Here is a 9,717-nt window from a genome sequence, read left to right as displayed (position 1 = left end):
TATTGTTAATAAGGCTGTGGGAACAGATGACATATCACCATGTATTTTTAAAGTAATGTGCAAAAGAGTTCGAGATGCCCTTGTCATTGTTATTTAATGAAAGTCTTGCAGTAGGGAAGGTTCCTACAGAGTGGAAAAAAGGCAAAATAATACCTCTCCACAAGCATGGTTTGAGAACAGAAGTTTCCAATTATAGACCAGTCTGTAGTCAAACAGGAAAAAGTTATCAAGGGGTCTATATGTGGAATTATTATAAGGTGGGTGATTATCAGAAGCTCTGTAGTCAACTAGTATAAATAGTTGTGATCAGTGTTGGAAAAATTGGTTAGAAATAGAATACAGGATTGGGTTGATTGACATAAGATTCTCTGATGGTCAGCATGGGTTTGTGAAGAGCAATTCTTGTTTTAGCAATCTGCTTATGTTTTATGATAAGATGATGAATGTATTGGATAAGGGAGAATCATATAAAGTGATATTCTTGGGCTTTGCAAAAGCATTTGATAGATTACCACATGATAAGTTGGTGTATAAGCTGCAGAGGATAGGAACAGATAGTATATTGGTTAGATGGATTGGCTCTCTGAACAATATCACCAAGTTGTGTATGATGGAGCCATGTATCAGAAAAGGAAGGTAACTAGTGGCATGCCTCAGGGTTCTGTTCTTGGGCACCCTACTGTTTAACTTGTTTGTTAATGATATTTCATGTGGATTAACTGGGGATCTTCAAATGTTTGCCGATGATACAAAGTTAGGTAGAATTATCTGGAGTAGTGCTGATGTTAATTCTTTACACAGGAAGATGTGAATAGACTTTTAGCTTGGGCAAGTGATTGGGGTATAAGTTTTAATATTAATAAATGCAAGGTGTTACACTTTGGGATACAGAGATATAAGGCTACATACATGTATTAGTGGAGCTGAAATAAAAAATTTAGTTTAATCCTTTATCCAAGTGTAAGCAAACAAAGTTTTTTCACCTGAAAATATCTTCAGGACTGGGGTAAGGTAGTGCAACACCAGGCAACTCCGAGCAAAGGTGAACCAAGCTCTCATCATTCCTTGTCTCAGTATCTCCCATAATGCAAAGCACATCTCCTTGTAGACATGTATACTGCTATGCATTAAGGGAAGAGCCACTACCCTGACCAGTTTCAACCTTTATTGAGGTCTCATCAGTGGGAGGCAGACCTAAACGTGGAGATACTAAGGCAGAAGCAATAGGAGAGGTCATATTTACCTATAGGAGTTGCCAACAGGTGTACCACCTTATTATTGAATTACTCTGGATTTAGAGAAAGATGTTGGAAGTTTATTTTTCACTTGGTTAGACTATAATAAATTTAGTTTAATCCTTTATCCAAGTGTAAGGAAACAAAGTTTGCACCTGAAAATATCTTCAGGACTGGGGTAAGGTAGTGCAACACCAGGTGTCTCCGAGCAAAGGTGGACCAAGTTCTCATCACTCCTTGTCTCAGTATCTCCCATAATGCAAAGCACATCTCCTTGCGGACATGGTGCAAACTTTGTTTGCTTACACTTGGATAAAGGAATAAACTAAATTTATTATAGTCTAACCAAGTGAAAAATAAACTTCCAACGTCCTTCTCTAAATCCAGAGTAATTCAATAATAAGGTGGTACACCTGTTGGCAACTCCTATAGGTAAATATGACCTCTCCTATTGCTTCTGCCTTAGTATCTCAACGTTTGGGTCTGCCTCCCACTGATGAGACCTCAATAAAGGTTGAAACTGGTCTGGGTAGTGGCCCTTCCCTTAATACATAGCAGTATACATGTCTGCAAGGAGATGTGCTTTGCATTATGGGAGATACTGAGACAAGGAGTGATGAGAGCTTGGTCCACCTTTGCCTGGTGTTGCACTACCTTACCCAGTCCAGAAGATATTTTCAGGTGCAAACTTTGTTTGCTTACCACCACCTCCTTATCCCTACATTGACATGTAGGGATAAGGAGGTGGTAGTGCCTCTATATAAGGCATTGGTCAAACCACATATGAAGTATTGTGCTCACATTTGGTCACCTAGTTTTCATTATTATATGGAAACACTAGAGAGGGTCCAAAGACGAATAACCAAAGTGATATCAGGACTCTGGAATGTTGGTTATGAAGAGCATTTGAGAGAATGTGGACTGCAGAGATTGGTAGATAGGAGGAAAAGAGGAGATATGATAGAGACCTTCAAGTTAGTTAAAAGATTCCATCAGATTAATACTGAAGAATTATAAAAAGAGTGGATGTTAAGATGGGAAAAACAAGAAGTCATCCCTGGAAGTTGTATAAAGATCTGGCAAAGAAGGGCGCGAGAAGTAGATTTTTTTTTGTGGAGAGTTGTTAGTGAGTGGAATGCATTGCCTGAGTGTGTTGTGAGTGCAGGTAGTGTAAATAACTTTAGAGTTCATTATGATAGACACATTGCTGGTTGAGTGGGCCTCCCATGATGAGTCTGTTGACTCCATGGAGGTTACCTAATAATAATAATTGCAATCATGCACTGCTCTATGAATGAAAATTTTAACTCATATTGCTTTCTTGGATGCATTCATTCTTAACTTCCCTGAAAGCTCTGTTATTCATTGCCTGAATGCGTTGTGAATACAGACACATTGAATCAGTTTAAAACATGGTTGGATGAGCTTTGTGTGTGTGATAGTGTGTATCTTCCATGATGAGTCTTTGACTCATGGAGGTCAAATGTTAATAATAATAATAAATATATATATTAGGGTTACCAAGTAATTTTATAAACTTGGTTATTTTATATATATATATATATATATATAAAATAACCAATATATATAAAATATATATATATATATATATATATAAAATGAGGCCGTATAATCACCTACACTAACTGTCATAGCTTTTCTTAAATGTATTCACATTACCTACACTCCCCACCTCTAAAGGCAAACGATTCCAATCATGCTCTATGAAAGAAAATTTTAACTATGACTGCTTTCTTGGATGCATTCATTCTCAACTTCCATGAAAATTGTTCCATGAGAGTGTCATCCTCTCCCCACCCTATGTAACATAAAAAATTCCATCCACTACTGTCCTCTATAACTATTTCAGAAGTTTGTAGGTCTCTATCATATCAGCCCTCTTTTTTTATTGTTTGCTAGTGTCCCATCATCAGCTTGATAGCCTAATGAGATCCCTAGCTTTCTTCAGAAACTTCTGCCAGCCTTCTTAATTCATTGCAAAGTGCCTCTAATTTTTGACTCCCAGTGCTTTAATATCTTGGATCACTCCATCTTCCCATCTCTGGCATGTACTAAAAATTTCCTGTGTATCAAACCTATAAATGCATTTAAGTAACTTTCATGACTCTATCATATCTCCCACTTTCTGCACATAAACCGATTTCTGTAATAAAAAAAATTTCAACCTCATAAGAAACATTCCATTGACCTACCACCATCTTGGTCCCTAACCTCATCTCCCATATCAGGCAACACCTCAGTGGCATGATTATATTTAAAATTTCTTCTGTCAATATCATTAAGGAGCCTTAGAGTTCTGTCGATCCTTTCTGGCACCCATCCATTTGTCCACCTTTCATTATATGATGTCCTCAACAGCCTTCTGTAACACCACATCTCAAAAACAGCTATCCTTTTCCTATCAAACTTCTTTAGGTTCCAAGTCTCACATCCATAAAGAGATTCTTTAGAAGTCTGATAAGAAAAGGATAGCTGTTTTAATGTGGGAAAATGTAAAATTCTACTTTGGAATGAAAGATTACAAAGTGTGATTATTCGTGGAGTACTCTTATGAGGATAGCTTGAAAGTTTTCTGAGTTAAAAAGTTTAGCTGATATTTGAAAAAGAGACGATAGAAATATGTTTATATTTCTGTATATAACTTTATAAAAGGCTTCATAGAATTGTTGCTGAAAAAGTTTCCAGTACATAATAGGATAGGAGCGAACAAAGTGTCATCCCCTTAAAATTGTACATGTAGTTAGTATTTGGATAAAGGCCAGATTTAGATTTTTTTTTGCTGGAAAGCAGGTAAATGAATGGAATGGGTTGCCAGATGTAATCATGAGTGGTTTGTAAGCAAAAGAGTTTAAAATGGTTAATGCATGCTTCCCAAACTGAGTCATTGGAATCCAATGAACATCCATATACAGATGTTCTACAATTCCATGGAATTCCTGTATAATAATAATAATAGGGAAATTGTTGTTTGAAACTATGACCATAGTAACTAAAAGGTATAAGGCCTGTGTAATGTGTCTGATGATTGTGTATGCTCCTCTGGCTGGTTTGCTCTAATAAAAATTATGCAATTGTTATTAAAAAAGGCTCCTTACAAAGGTTCTTTGCATCCTAACCAGGATAAAAGTGTGGTTGCCAGTCGTCAAAGAGCAGAAACAAGAAGACAAGATTTAAGGAGGAATACCTCTTATTAGTTGATGATGCTAAATCGGGAAGGATTGAGAATAAATAAAACTAAAGTAACAGTGATGAAAAATCTTGCAGTATGAGGGTCGTCTGAAAAGTTCCTGGCTTAACAATAAAAAAACAAATTCATAATTTCAAAATTATTTTTATTTTTCAACATAATCTCCCTTAAGACTAATACATTTATTCCAGCGATGCTCCAGCACCATTATACCATCCCTGTAGTGGTTCTCGGTAAGATCTGCAAAATATTCCTCTACAGCTGCAATGACCTCTGAATTCGAAGAAAAACGTTGACCAGCGAAGAAGAATTTTAGTTTTGGGAAGAGATAGAAGTCAGAGTGAGCCAAATCTGGGGAATATGGTGGATGTTCCAACAATTCATAGTGCAGATCCCTTAATTTTCCCATTGCCAAATCACCTTTGTTGGCAGGTACAATGTCTTGATGAAGGATGATTTTTTTTTTCTGCAAACTGGGTCTTTTCTCACGAATTTTTTCATCTAGTCTGGTTAAAAGATTGAAATCATATTCCCTAGTTATTGTTTTAGCCTTTTCAAGATAATTAATAAATATAATGCCTTTAGAATCCTAAAACACTGATGCCATGCCCTTTCCTGTTGATGGAACCGACTGTCTTCTTTGGCGCTGAACAACCGGCTTCTCTCCACTGTTTTGACTGCTGTTTGGATTCAGGTGTGTAATGGTGAATCCAAGTCTCATCCATAGTAATAAAGCAAAGCAGAAAATCAGTTTTGTTAAAACGCTCCAAGCACTGTTCAGAGATTTTTATGCAAGTGCATTTTTGATCTACTGTAAGCAAGCACAGCACCCATCTTGTGCAAAGCTTTTTCATTTGCAATTAATGCCTACAATGTCAGCAATTTCATGCACTTTGACTCGCTTGTCATTCAATACCATATCGTGCACTTGATCAATGATTTCTGGTGTTGTTACACTTTTTGGACGTCCTTCACATGGATCATCTTCAAGGCTGGTATAGCCACGTTTAAACTCAGCAGCCCATTTCTTAATTGTCGAAAACAACAGAGAAGAGTGCCCATAAACTTTTATGAACTTCAAATGAATTCCTTTTGGCGTTAAACCTTCTTTTACAAAGAATTTTATAACCACATGATATTCAATTTTATCCATATCAAAGGATACGGACAACATTTTTGCTTCAGATAGCTGTATAAAACAAACTACTAGATAGAATGACTAGCAATTTCATATGGATGCTTATGACATTTGTACCAACTTAGAAAAAAAAATCTTACTAATAGTGTTGCCATCTATGGTCGAGGCCGAGAACTTTTCAGACCATCCTCGCATGACTTGAATATACTTAAATTTGCCAGCGTGGTTGGCTGAGTTGATGCTGCACCAGCTCTCCAATAAGCTGTGGGTTCAAATCCATCAGTGACACAGATGTTTGTAAAATATGTAGATGCCAGGAAATTTTCAATGTCCTGCTTATTACGGGTCTGAAGAAGCATGCAAAAAAATCATGTTTCATTCTCTACAGCAAGGTTCCTGAATTATTTAACCCTTACAACACTATAATACTAATGTACAATAGGTTTAAGACTTTTGTGTGGGTAAGATTCTCATTGAAAAAAGAGAGAGAGAAAGAGAGACTGACATTGTAGATAAAGGATAACAGTTGCCGTTTAAATACAGAAAATATAACCTTGCATCTTCTCAGGACTGGCTCCACTCAGTACACCTCAATAAAGATCAAAACTAGTATGGGTAATGACTCTTCTTATAAACTTCTTGCATTATGCCAGCCTAGTTGCCTGAGTGGTCAGTGTATTTGCTCTCCAGCCAAAACGCTGCGGATCAAATCCCGCCGTGGGCATAGATGTTTGCGATTGTCTGCAAAAATACTAGTGATGATGATGGACGGTAGATAGCACTGGCATAGATGATGGTAGTTGGTGGATTGAGCAGTGGAGACAGAGTTGTGCCCTTCCTCGATGAGTCATTGGACTCATCGAGAAAGTGTCCCTGGAGGTGTTCGTAATAATAATAATAATAATAATTATTATCGGATAATAAGCAACTGATGTGAAGTCAACAACCTCTATATACGAGCAGACTAGTTATGAAGTTCCTTCACCCTTATGTTTGTACTTGGGTATAGGATTAAAACAAAAATATCATTTCTTATTAAGTATAATATGCATTGCAGGAAATTGATGAGGCTAGTGATTTGGGAGTGATAGTCAACAAATTCAGGGTACGCCCTGAATGAGTGGCAAACCCTGAAGAAAACACTGATTGATTCAGTCAGAGAGGCATGTGGCAGAGAGCACAGAAACTTGTGCTCTGTATTCTTAGAGAATACAGAGACAAATGTAAGAAAGCTAAACACTGTGTAAAAATGGCTAAACAAAAGTCATGGGAGGACTTTGGTAAGAACAGAGAAAATAAATATCAAGAAGGTGGCAAGATATTCTGAAGGTTGTTGAAGAAGCTCAGAAATGGAGGAAAGAGTGCTGTAAAAGGAATTAGAGAACATAAAGTTGACATGGAAACTGGAGAAAAAGATATCCTTGAAGTATGGAGTAATTATTTCAAAAAAATTGCTAATTCAGTTGTATGGTGTCAATGGGGCATTATATCAAGCAATACTTAGTCTTTATTTGAGTTGTAAGTCAGCAGTTAGAACTGAAGGAAGTACAGGAAGATGGTTTGATATTAAATCTGTTGTCAGACAAGGATATACATTATCCCCTCCGTTATTCATTAGCTATATGGATCATATTGTGAAGGAAAGCAGTATTAAATCTGATATCAAAATTGGAGATGTTAATCTCAGCTCTTTGCTTTATGCAGATAATATTATACTTCTAAATAAATCCGCTACAAGTCTGCAAGATTCCCTGACTAGATTGAATAATTATTGTAATAGATATGGTATGAAGGTTAGCAATAACAACATAAAGACAATTAAAATAGGCAGAAGCATTAAAAATATCAACTGTATTTTGAAGAGAACCTATAGAACAAGTAAAACATTTCAGCTACTTCGGCACGATTTTTAGTGAAGATGGTAAATTAAATACAGAAATATGGTAGGAAGTCAATTGAATAAATTTATATGGAATAAGAGAGAAATTAGCCAAAACACTAAATTAGCTGTAAACAGGACAGTATTCAAACCAATTTTAACTTATGGATCTGAAAGCTGGGTCAGAAGTAAAACACTTAAGCAAAGACTAGAGACTGCAGATATGAGAGTCCTGAGAAGGATTAGAGGAATGAACAGATGGCATCAATAGCAATATCATATTAAAAATGAGGATATTAGGAAAGAACTTGACATTGTCATCATCCAGGAATGCATTTGTAATATTAAATCTTTTGCAGAGCTAATTTCAGGTGGTATGGTCACTTAAAAAGAATGGGAAAGGAAAGATTAGCAAAACAAGTGTTCTCTACCAGGTTGGCAGAAAAAAAGACCCAGAGGAAGACCAAAATATAGGTGGATTAATACAGAAAAAAGTGCCTTAGAAGAAAGAAATATAAGATCTGATAATGTTGGAGTCTTGCCAGGTAACAGGCTGATTTGGAGGAAAATTGTAGATAGGAAGTTAGTAATGATGTAAATTTTTCATGTAGTACTATTATATCCTGTACACCCCTTGAGGGTATATATCAGGAATTTGATGATGAAGATGACACGGGAAAGGAGAGCCATGGATAAAAAATTTTGGAGTAATCTTGAAAAGGCCTTCATCCAGCAATGGATTGACAATGGCTGATGATGATGATAAGAACTTGAAACTTATTATAACAAGGTGACAAATACATTTCACAAGGGGGGGGGGGTGCATATACAGTAGTATATTTAGATTTTGCAAAAGATTTTGATAGATTACCACATGACAAACTAGTAGTTTAATTGGAATAAATAGGATTTAGATAGTAGAATAGTGTGTTGCATTGGAGACTGGTTGCCTGATAGGTATCAGCAGGTTGTGTATGGGGAGGGAGGGATATCCCAGAAGAGTAAAGCCACTAATCCCAAAACAGACCCCAGGGGTCTGTTTTGGGATTACTGTACGTAAATTACATTAGAAAAGACTTAAATGGTGAGAGTTGTTTGCTAATGATGCAAAGTTAGGGAGAGTTACAAGAAGAGCAAATGTAGCTTTGCAAGAAGACCTAATAGACTGCCTGAATGGGCAAGTGTGTGGAAATATTAGTTTAATGATTCAAAGAATAAGGTTTTAAAATTTGGAAAGCAAAGATGGGATGCAGAGTATAGGATTAGTGGAGATATTTTAGAGGAGGTGGAAGAGATGACAGATTTGGTGATGATGTGGATAGGGACTTGAAATTTCATGGACAGTTTGCTAAAATTGTGAGGACAACACAGTGGATTATGGGAATGATACGAAGAACAGTGACGTGTAAAAGTAAGCATGTTTTGATCCCATTGTGAAGGCTTTCATCAGGTCAGATATGGATTACTGTGGATAGACTTGGTCACTAAGTTTTCAAAAGCATGATGAGATGTTGGAGTGAGTCCAGACACGACTGATTAATTGGTATCTGGTCTTTAGAATATTAGGATAGAGCCATCTGTTCACTGGGCATCCACAGATCTGTATGGTCACTCAGATGCTCGGTGATGTGCCACACTAGGCCTCGCTGCGTAGTCCCATTGTATGCTTTTCTGGAGGCTTCAACTCTCTGAAGATCAGTCACTTCGCACATACCATCCATCTCACTGACAGTCTACCCCTTCCTCTTTTTCCAGGAACTTTACCTTCTATTGCTCTTCTGAGAAGACTTCCTTCCATCCTTTCAATGTGTCCAAAATATTTTAACTTTATTCTGTCAATGTCCTTGAGGAGCCTTAAAGTTCTACTGATCTTTTCCAACACCCATTCATTTATATGCCTTTCAGTATATGATATATCCTCAGCAGCCTTCTGTAACACATCTCAAGAGCAGCTACTGAGAGAATGCAAATTACAGTCTAGTGGATAGAAGAAAGAGAGGAGGCATGATCAAGACGTATAAGTTGGTAAGGGATAATTACCAAATTAATGTGGATGAGATTTTTAATAGAATATCTGGAGACATGGGGAGAACGAGAGGCCATTCCTGTAAGCTGTATAAGGTGGATGTGAGTAAGAGAGTGTGGAGTAGATTTTTTTGCATGAAGAGGAAGAGTGTTGGGTAATTGGAATGCATTGCCTGAGAGCATGGTGATTGCAGGGACAGCAAATGCATTTAAGCAAAGGTATGATGAGTTG

Source organism: Typopeltis vanoorti, chromosome 12 (genome assembly GCF_054136105.1).
Source record: "Typopeltis vanoorti isolate ZY-2024b chromosome 12, IOZ_Tvanoo_1.0, whole genome shotgun sequence".
NCBI classification, from domain to species: Eukaryota; Metazoa; Arthropoda; class Arachnida; order Uropygi; family Thelyphonidae; genus Typopeltis; species Typopeltis vanoorti.
The sequence above is the reverse complement of the archived record's forward strand: the minus strand, read 5'-3'. Positions refer to the sequence as shown.